The 11603-nt window shown below is 31.3% G+C and overlaps 1 non-coding gene across 1 annotated transcript; it reads left to right on the plus strand.

Moving 5' to 3' along the window:
• The first annotated feature begins 3295 nt into the window (after nucleotides 1–3295).
• Nucleotides 3296–3403, plus strand: LOC131181730 (small nucleolar RNA R71). Its single transcript, XR_009150209.1, has one exon. It is a non-coding gene; the product is annotated as a small nucleolar RNA R71 (small nucleolar RNA).
• The last annotated feature ends 8200 nt before the right edge of the window (nucleotides 3404–11603 follow it).

Below are 11603 nucleotides of genomic sequence, written 5' to 3' on the forward strand. Positions count from 1 at the left end.
CACCTTTGAGTCAATTATGTAAGGTCTGAACTTTTCCAATGCAAAGACAATTGCTAAAAATTCCTTTTCAGTTGTTGCATAATTTGTTTGAGCCTCATCCAGTGTTCTACTAGCATAATAAATAGCATAAGCCTTTTTGTCCTTTCTTTGACCAAGAACAGCTCCAATTGCATAGTTGCTAGCATCACACATAATTTCAAAAGGTAGGCTCCAATCAGGTGGTTGCATGATCGGTGCAGTGATAAGAGCTTGCTTCAACCTGCAAAAGGCATCCAAACACTCTTGGTCAAATACAAATGGTGTGTCATTACTTAACAAATTAGACAAAGGTTTGGCTATTTTAGAAAAATCCTTGATAAAGCGTCTATAGAACCCGGCATGTCCTAGAAAACTTCGAATTCCCTTGACATTGGTAGGAGGAGCCATCTTCTCTATCACTTCAACTTTGGCTTTATCAACCTCTATTCCTCTGTTAGACACCAAATGTCCAAGCACTATCCCTTCCTGAACCATGAAATGACACTTTTCCCGTTTAACACAAGGTCGATTCGCACATCTTGCAAAACTTTAGAAAGGTTAGCCAAGCATATGTCAAATGAAGATCCATAAACAGAAAAATCATTCATAAAAACCTCCATTATATCTTCAATGAAATCTGAGAAGATTGCCATCATGCACCTTTGAAAAGTGGCTGGTGCATTGCACAACCCAAATGGCATCCTCCTATAAGCAAAGGTTCCATATGGACAAGTGAAAGTGGTTTTCTCTTGATCATTTGGATGGATAGGGATTTGAAAAAAACCTGAGTATCCATCTAAATAGCAAAAATAAGAATGCCTAGCCAATCTTTCTAACATTTGATCAATGAAGGGAAGTGGAAAATGATCTTTTCTAGTGGCTATATTTAATTTTCTGTAATCTATGCACATTCGCCAACTAGTCACTGTTCTGGTGGGAATTAATTCATTATTTTCATTTTTGACCACTGTCATTCCACCATTTTTTGGGACAACATGTACTGGGCTCACCCAAGTACTATCTGAGATGGGATATATGATCCCTGCATCAAGCAACTTCAAAATTTCCTTTTTAACAACTTCTTTCATATTTGGGTTCAACCTCCTCTGATGTGCAATAGATGGCTTACAATTTTCTTCCAAAATAATTCTATGCATGCAAAAGTGTGGGCTTATTCCCTTAATGTCATCTATGGAATATCCTAAGACTTTCCTAAATTGCCTCAACACTCTTAACAACTTATCAACCTCTAAGGTACTCAAGTTTGCATTTACAATTACTGGATAAGTGTTATTAGTGCCAAGAAATTCATACCTGAGCTGAGAAGGAAGTTGCTTAAGTTCTACCTTAGGTGCATCTTCTTCCTTGAATGATGGTTGCTTAGATTCTGCTTTTTCCTTTTGTGTAAGTTGAAAAACTGGAGCAGAGATGAATGGTGGACTTCCCTCTAGATGTTGAGCATATGCAGCCACATGAGGGTTGTCATAGTCTATGCCTTCTCCATGAACCAAACAATTTTCAAGTTGATCTTCTGGATATCTTTTTCTGAAGTGTTCTTCAACCAGCTCATCAATGGTATCAACTCTTAAGCAAGTATCAGCTTTAGAATGATGCTTCTTCATAGTGTTATTAATATTGAAAACCAGTTGCTCTTCACCAACTCTAAGAGTCAATTTTTCTCCCTTAACATCAATTAATGCTCCTGCTGTAGCCAGGAAAGGCCTCCCCAAAATGATTGGAATATTAGAATCTTCCTCCATGTCCAAGATGACAAAATCAACAGGTATGTAGAACTTCCCAACCTTCAGAGGCACATTCTCCAAAATCCCTTCAGGATATTTAATTGATCTGTCAGCTAACTGAAGAGAAATGTGGGTTGGCTTAAGATCTCTCATGTTGAGCTTCTCATAAATAGAGAGGGGCATAAGGCTTACACTAGCCCCTAAATCACATAAAGCTTTTGTAGAACATGATTCCCCAATGTGGCATGGAATTGAAAAACTCCCTGGATCCTTGAGCTTTGGAGGAAGTTTCCTTTGGAGGATAGCACTGCATTCTTCTATCAAAGCTACAGTTTCATGATCTTCAAGCTTCCTCTTGTTTGAGAGAATTTCTTTCAAGAATTTTGCATAAGAGGGAATTTGTGAAAGAGCATCAATAAAAGCCACATTTATGTATAGCTTCTTCAAAACCTCTAAAAACTTCCCGAATTGCTTATCAAGCTTGGCTTTTTGAAATCTTTGTGGAAAGGGAAGCTGTGGCTTATAAGGCTCTGGAGGTATGTATTTCTCTTCTTTCTCTTCAACCTCCTCTTTACCTTTTTCTGCACTCTCTTGTTTTTCACTCTCATCAGTTTCTTTATCATTTTCTCTCTTCTCACTATTTTCACTTTTCTCATTTTTTTTCACTCTTCTCATTATTTACAACTTTCCCACTTCTTAAAGTAATAGCTTGACACTGCTCTCTTGGGTTTTCTGGTTGACTTGGAAGTTTTTCAAAAGACTTGGTACTTGAGGAAGATGCTTGTTGCGCAATTTGATTTTCCAGCATTCTGTTATGTGTTTGCATCTGCTCTAGCCTTGCTTTCATCTCTCTCATCTCCTCATCATGCTTATTTTGGTTAGCAAGAATCTGTTGTAATAAAGCTTATGTGGTGGAACTTTGTTCTTGCTGTTTTGGTGGAGGGTTCATATTTTTCTGCTGAAAATTAGGCAATGGTTGCCTATTTTGCTGATATGGAATTCCTTGTTGCTGTTGTGGTTGAAAATTCTGATTTGAGACTTGACTTTGCTGATTTCCCCATGAAAAGTTGGGATGATTCCTCCAAGTTGGATTATAGGTTTGAGAGTAAGGATTCCCCATTTGTTTGTTTCCATAATTACCAACATATGCTGCTTGCTCTCCATAGTCTACTCCACAGCTGGTAGTTCCCTCTGCATAAGCCACTTGTTGTGAACTTCCAGATGATAATGATGAACTAACCAACATACTCAAATCTTCCATCTTCTTAGCCAAAACATTTGTAAGTGCATCGAACTTTGCATTAATCATGTTGAACGGATCAAGATCATACATTCCAGCAGCTTGCCTCCTTTGAGTTGGAGCTGGTCCTCTTGGACTACTCCAAAGATGAGTATTCTTTGCAATTTTCTCCAATAGCTCATAAGCTTCATCTTCATGCTTCATAATAAATTCTCCTCCTGTTTGAGCATCAATAATTCCTCTAATTGCAGGAGTAACATTTGTGTAAAAATTCTGGTTTATCATCCATTTTGGAATGGCATGATGTGGGCATTGTCTCTCTAATTCCTTCCATCTCATCCATGACTCATAGAGAGTTTCATCTTCTCTTGGTCTAAAAGCTGTCATTTGATTCCTCAACTCTTGAGTTTTTCCAGGTGGAAAATATTGTGCAAGAAATGCATCAGTGAGTTGCTCCCAATTTGTGATAGAGTTGTGAGGTAAAGAATCAAGCCAATCCAATGCTCTATCTTTCAAAGAGAACGGGAATAGCTTCAATCTTGCTGCATCATCAGACACTCCAGGTTGTTTTTGTATATCACAAATCATAGCAAACTTTTTTAGATGTGTGTGTGGATTTTCAGAAGGATGTCCCCCGAATTGAGAATTCTGAATCATTTGAAGAACTCCAAAATCCATCTTGTAACTATTTGCATTAATTCTTGGTCTTGCTATGCTCTCTCTCAAATCATCAAAACGAGGAAAAACATGATCCATCATACTTCCCCTAGGCACATTAGCATTTACAACCTCTTCACCTTGGGCTGCATTTTCATTGTTTCGATCATTTCCAGCATTATCACCAATTCTCATTCTTTCATCAGCCATGTCTGCTTCTAATTCAGTTTCTCTCAAAGCTTCTTTTCTTTTCCTGGTTTCTTTCTTGTTGGCTTTACAAAATTTCTCAATTTCAGGATTGAACAATAAGGATTTGTCACTTGTGCTTCTAGCTCTTCTCATAAAAGATTAAAAGTACCTGAAAAAGAACAAACAAACACAAAATGAAAAGATAACAAAAATAAAACTAAAAACAACTAAAATAATCAAGAATTCAATCTTAAACAAACAACTCCCCGGCAACGGCGCCAAAAACTTGATGTGTCCCTACCGCAAGTGCACGGGTCGTACAAGTAATATAGAAAAGATATCGTTCCCACGAGAAGTTGAGTTAATGATTGAATTTTTGATATAAAAGTTCTAACTAATTTGGACTGTTTTTGAAATTAAAGTAATAAATTGATGGGTATTGGAGGATGAAATCTATTTGTGCAAAATTAATAATCTATCCAACAATGTATTAATTAAACTAAAATTGCATCAAATTGAAATAAGCAAGTTCAAGTATGGCAAAATTTAAAATGGCAAGCAATTAAATTTGATTGGAAATTAACAATGATAAAAAGGCAATTCCGGAGTTCGGGATTTCATATTCGAGCTATTTTGGGATTTTTAAATTGGTTATCCAATCTCGTGGAACTTACGAATTTTAAGGAGATTAATTCTTAAATCCTTTGAATACCCTTTCGAGTGAGACAAAGAGTGCCTTAATCAAACTAATCCTACTTTCGTGGAGTTAGAATTAATTAAGACCCATTAAGTTCTTTAATTAATCTGTGAATCCTCTTAATCCTTAGTCTATTTCTAGATCTAAGTTAATTAAGTCCAATTCCTTGATTATCTATCACAAGGCCTTCTCCTTTCGGTGCCTCAACCATGGATTAAGAACATCACTTAATGGGATCCTACACTAAGCATGTCATTAAGCATACAAGAAATGAATAAAACTCATTAAGACCACAAAATATGGATTACCCAATCAAAATCCATAAAATATCTCAAATATTACAACCCTTACTCCAGAATCAAAGGTAAACTACTCACTACCCATAATGCTTATAAGATATATTGAGTTTAAATGGAAATAAAGATTTAATCTAAGCTAAGAAACAAGAAACTAAGCACTAGAAATGTAAGGAAAGAAAGAAATCTGCAAATCTTGGTTGAAAATGGTGTGGAAGGTGAAAGTGACTCTTCAAATTCTGCCTCTCCTCTTCCTTTTCTTTTCTGCTCCTTGTCTTCTCCTTTTTCTTCCCTTTTCTAAAATGGGAAATGGGACTATTTATAGCATTTCCTGACATGGAGCCCTAAAATGGTGTGTTTGAGGAGGGATTTTCTGATGGAATCTTCTGCCAGCTCATTAATGAACTCTTTATGGGACTGCATAAGTGGACTGCATAAGTCATGCAGTCCCTTATGCAGTTTTCGGCTGGTTTCTGGTTCACTTATGCGAAACTGCATGACTTGGTGCATAGGTTATGCACAATTCCGTGAAAGTGCATAAGGGAGGCGTGAATGTGCATAAGCTATGCAGTCTCCTTATGCACATTTCGGCAGGTATTGGAACAGTGATTTTTCTCCTTATGCAGATCCGCATAGCTTATGCAGCAAGTTATGCACAATTTGGTCAATGCATATTTCAGCTTGAAAACTTGTTTTTGACATCTTTGGCTGTAGAAGTCACTCCTCAATGGCAAAATTTCTCTTCAGTCCTTCAAAAACACCATTTTTCCTACAAAACAAAGTAAAAATTACAAATTAATGCAAAATTGACAACTATGAAAAACTAACTAAATAACTAATAAAATTGGCTAAAAATGACTAATAATAAAATAAAATGGCTATGAAACTAGACCTAAATGACTATGCAAAATGTATGCATCACTTAACTTATAAACTAGTTAAATGAATAACTTATAAACACTAAAAATAGATTGATACGTTTGTTTATAATAATTTTTAAACTTATAAGTTGAGTTTATAAGTTAAAAAAATTAAACTAAAGGATCAGTTTTTTTTAATTTGGTATTTATGAGCTAGTTTGACTAAATATTTTATTATATTATTTTTATTTAATTTTCCAAATTTTATCAGAAATTATTATTGAATATCTTTTTAGACATTTATTAATAAATGTGCTTATAAACTATTTTTTACCAAATATATCAACTATTTATCGATCACTTATAAACAATTAAACCAAATATATAACTATTTAAAATTTTAAATGCTTGTAATCTCAAAGTGCTTATAAGCTAGTTTTTATAAATTAAATAAAAAATTTTTAAAATTACCATGTAAGTTATTGATAATGACCTTAATGGAAAATTCTTAACTAAATTTGATTTATCATGAATTTATATATTTAACAGAGTTCATAACATACATCTTATATATTAGATTCACAAGAATTAAATCTAGACAATTCTATCCATAATAAACGAAGGGAAAGGACTTAATCCTATTAGTTAAGGAAAAAACAGTTTATAAAAAAAATGTACTTTTTTTTCTTTGTTTTCTCTTTGTGACTATTTTAAAAAAAAAATTAACATAAGATAAATAAGAATTTATTTTTTTTTATAAAAATTTATTATTTGAGCTTTTATTTGAAAGGTTGCTCTCTTTTTCTCTCTAAAAATTTCTTTAAATAATTCTTTGTGAATCCTCCATAAATCAGGAGACTACAGAAATATAAATATAATTCTTTTGTAATATAATTCTTTTTTTTTTAATATAATTCTCTTTTTTTTTGGAATTTTGATTTACCAAAAACAAATCATGAAATTAAATATCTAATTTAATAAATAATAGGCTTAATATGTTTTTTTATATCTTTAACTTTACTTCAAAAATTTATTAGATTCTTATACTTTTATTTAGATTCATTAAAATTTTTACTTTAAATTTATATAAAAATTAGGCTTTTCTTAAAATACAGAAAATAAAACAAATAGAAGTTATTATCATTCGGTGAAATGATAGTTTTAAACTTTTAATGGATACATAAAAATAAAAGAAAGGTATTTTTTAAATGCCCAAACTATTAGCTAAGAGTGACTTGATTTTTTTTTTTTAATGTTACATATGTGATTTTTTTTTTTAATTAGGTTTTTCATTATTTTTTTAGCAAATACTGAAAATTTTTAGAATAATTTTGTCTTTCATGATATGGAATGAGTAAAATTTTTATATAAATAAAAATTTAAAAGATTAATAGTTTGAAATAGTTAAAATTCAGAATCTAAATTATATATATATATATATTAAATCTAAATAAAATGATCTTCAATATAGCTTAAAGGCTTCGAATAATTAATGGGTTAAAATATTAAATTAAAAAATTTTAAAAATTAAAAAATCGATATTTATCTTTTGATATTCTAATTAAATTAGTACAACTTAATTAATCAATCTAAAATAGTTAAATTTGATTTTATTAAATAGTTTATTCAGTTTTAGGGTTTTTATGGATTAATTGCATCAATTATTTCTCAAGTTAAACAGTCGTTTTATTTTAGTCACTCAACTTCAATATATTAAAATAAAATTCTTAATTTTAGTTTTATTTCATAAGAAGTCCCACTAACTTTTTTCAAGTAAAAAATAATAAAATAATAATTTTTTCTCATTTGAAAGCTTGCTATTACAAACTAGAGATTTTTTTTTTAAATAAAATTAAAATTGAAATTTTTTTTTGATAAATTGAAATTAAGTAATTAAAATAAAAAAAATACATAAATTAAGGGACAATTAGTGCAATTAACTCAAGTTTTTACAGGCATTTAATTTTGCAGCCCAAAAATAAAATGATTTTTTTGGAATTAATTAAGCATGTTTATTAAAAAAAAACTAAATATATAAAATTATATATAAATTAAATATAATTAACGAATCATTATGAAATATATTTTATCAACTCAATGATTCTAATTTATAAATGTAAAAATCGAATCTAATTAATTAAAATAAATAATTTTAAAAATCTAACTGAATTAACAATAATAATTGGTTTTTATAAAAGCTCACTCCTTTTAAAAGGGAAGCAACCTGCTTGCTATAATGATACCTAACAAGCTAATCATCATTTTTTTTTTCTCAACATTATTCTAAATATAATTTAATAAAAAAAAATCTGTTTGTTTATAATTTATGAATATGAAGAACTATAAAATAAATACTAAATGAAAATTTTATAGTATTTTGAAGATTTGGATGTCATTTCTGAAATAATAATGATATATTGCAATAATAAACTAATTCCATTTTGTTTAATTTTTTAAAAGCATCCTTCTATATTAATTACATTATTTTTTTAATATATATATATAGAGAGAGAGAGAGAGTGCAACTTAAATATACAGGTGGGTTAATGAGTCAAAAGCTTAACTAACTTTTATAGTCTAACCTACACAAACCAACTACCTAATTTTTGATGTTTTTAAGGTTGTGTTGTCTGGATTATTTAAAACTAACTTAATTGGTTTATTTAAAATAATTATTGCTTCACTTTGCTTTGAAAACTGAAACTCTCATACCTTATTTTTAATATATATATATATATATATATATATATATATATATATATATATATATATATATATTACTTTGCCCAAAGAGTAAGAACATTCCATCGGTTTAGAATTGAAATTAGAAACCCCAAAAGCATTTCATGTAAAATGCCAATCGAAATTGAACCGAATTAAGTGAATTATTGAATTGAATAGAACTAAATTAATTTGATTTAATTTGATTCAAAACCATCAGTTTTAAGAAATGTTCAAACGTTGTGTCGTTAAATTCACATGCAACAAATTCAGTTAATCAACCATTTTGATAGTTTGCAGATTTAATCTATAATAAGTATGTATGAAAGAGGAGGGGGACATTGGCATTACACAAACTAGCTTCAAGAACTTTATTTTTCTCAATGAGCATTTCACAAGTTTCTTTTGAGGTTTTTAACTCTAAGTCTAGTTCTTTAAACAAAGCAATTTGTCCTTTGTAAAATTCATTTTCTTTATACACATTGGACATGGCAATATTTTGTGATCTCAATGATTCAATCTCTAAATTCATTTTACTGCATTTTCTCTTATAATTTCTATACTCATCATATACTCTAGCAAATGCAAGTTCAAGTTCTTCTACATTAGGAGATTCATAAGAATTTACCTCATTGTCACTTTCTTCTTCCTTTTGTGAACTCTCGACTTTCTCTTCAAGTGCCATCATACAAAGAAGAGCAGTCTCTTTGTCGCTTGATTCATCATTTGAAGATTCTTCACTGTTGCTCCATACTACTTTCATAGCTTTCTTGCTCATATCTTCTTTTCCTTTCTTCTTTTTGAGTAATGGACATTTGGGCTTGATATGTCCAGGTTTGTGACACTCATAACATACAATTTCTTCTTTTGAATCCCTGAATTGTTTATCTTTTGGAGTATACTTTTTCAAGAATTTCTTGTATTTGCTTCCTCCCTTCTTGAAAGCTCTTTTAAATTTTCTTGCAAGCATAACCATTTCATCATCATCATCACTAGAAGCACTTGAGTTGTCACTTGAGTCAACTTTGAATGCAACTCCTTTCTTCTTATCTTCATCCTTATTTGACTTGAGAGCAATGCATTTCTTCTTCTTTTGCTCAATTTCAACTTCATCCTTTTTATATACCATCTCATGTGCAATGAGAGAACCAATAAGTTCATCATAGGTGAATGTTTTAAAATCTTTGGTATCTTGGATAACTGTTGTCTTTGCTTACCAAGACTTTGGAAGTGATCTAAGAATTTTCTTCACAAGTTCAGCTTCCTTAAATCTTTTACCAAGTGCTTTGAGAAGATTTACAAGATCAGTAAACCTTGTACTCATATCCGCAATTGACTCCCCTGGCCTCATTTCAAACAACTCATAATCTCGAATAAGAAGGTTTGCTTTGGACTCTTTAACAACATCAGTTCCTTCATAAGTCACTTCAAGCTTATCCAAAATTTCCTTAGCAGATTGACATCCTGAAACACGATTGTATTCATTAAGGTCAAGTGAGCAATGCAAAATATTAATAGCTTTAGCATTTATAGAAATTTTCTTCCAATCATTGCCATCATATTCATCTTCAAGTTTTGGAACCTTTGTAGTTCCTGGACCATTCTTTTGAGGAACATGTGGACCATTTTTAATAATTCTCCATGCATCAATATCTACAGATTGTATGAAATTTCTCATTCTTACTTTCCAAAATGAATAATTAGTGCCATTGAAGAGTGGTGGTCTAGTGATTGAGTAGCCTTCAACTAATGGTGCGGGTATACCGACAGAATTACTAGATGAACTAGCCATTGTGGATCACTCTAAGGTTGTAAGACCCTAAGCAAGAGAGACAAGCTCTGATACCAATTTGTTGTCCCAAAATAGTCCAAGAGGGGGGTGAATTGGACTTTAATAATTTTTCGACCCTTGCTTGTAGCCTAATGAAAAATTATGGCTTTGTTCAACTAGGTGCTTCTCTATATAAAATGAAAGTAATATGTGCTTCAACAATGTGTTCCTAAGTTGCAATTCAAGCCTCAATCAATGTATATGGCAATATCTAACAAAGCATGCATCATACAATATATAACTAATTTCTCAACTCACTCAATAAGTCCACAAATTTATCAATTCAATCTATTCAACCAACATTCAATATCATGTATAACAAGAAAAATTTAAATTGCACAAGAGTAAGGAGGTCAAGGTTAGAGAGATCAAACACAATGATTTTTATAGTGGTTCGGCTTAACTAGCCTACATCCACTCTCTCAAAGAACCCTCTTTGAGTCTTCTCTCCACTATTTGCTCTTTTGAAGGCAAGAGACCAAAAGCCCTTTACAACTTTTCAACACCAAGCTTTTACCAAGGTAGCTTGAAACCTTCACAAATGCTATCACAAGCACTTTCTCTCTCAAGCTTCAATAGGTGCTTGTACAACCTCTCTTAAATGCAATTTAATGTTTCAACACTCACTCTTACTCAATACAAATCAAACTATAAAGAAGAGATGAGTTGATTTGCCAATGGTAGCTCAAAATCTTTAAAGCTCTTGAATAAAAGCAATAAATGAAAAATCAAAGTTGGAGTTCAAATGTAAGCTTTCATCAAGTGTAAATGAAGTGAAGAATGTGTATTTATAGTCCCAAATCATTTTAGACCGTTTAAAACCCTTTTACAATGTTATACACACTGCCCAAGATAAAATAGCCGTTATTTTTTCCTTTTGTGCGAAGTTGAGCAGCTCTGATAAATTAGCAAAGTAATGAAATTTTAGGAGCAGTCAGTAAACTGGTTAGTAAACTAACGTTTTTAGCAAACTCATTAGCAAACTAAAAAATTTAGCAAACCAGTTAGCAAACTAAGTCAACAGCTGCATATCTCAACTTGCAATGTCAAATGATTTAGACCTTAAAAAATATTTCAATGGTAGTATCCAAGGTCATGATGAGAAAAAGTAATCAGAAAATAAAATTTCATTTTTGAGCTCCATATGACTAAATTCTCATCCATTCTTTTCACAAAAGACCTAAGACTCAATCTCTAATACTATGCCTTTCATACCTTTTCTTTGAGTCTTGGCTTCTATAGTCTTGTTCTTTTCTCATTTTGGATTTGTCTTGAAATGCCTTTGAGTATCCTTTCTCCTTAGATGTAACTTCAAAAGTTCTTTAGCAATAAGACAAAAAATCTACACATCA

This window comes from Hevea brasiliensis, chromosome 7, assembly GCF_030052815.1.
Source record: "Hevea brasiliensis isolate MT/VB/25A 57/8 chromosome 7, ASM3005281v1, whole genome shotgun sequence".
NCBI lineage: Eukaryota > Viridiplantae > Streptophyta > Magnoliopsida > Malpighiales > Euphorbiaceae > Hevea > Hevea brasiliensis.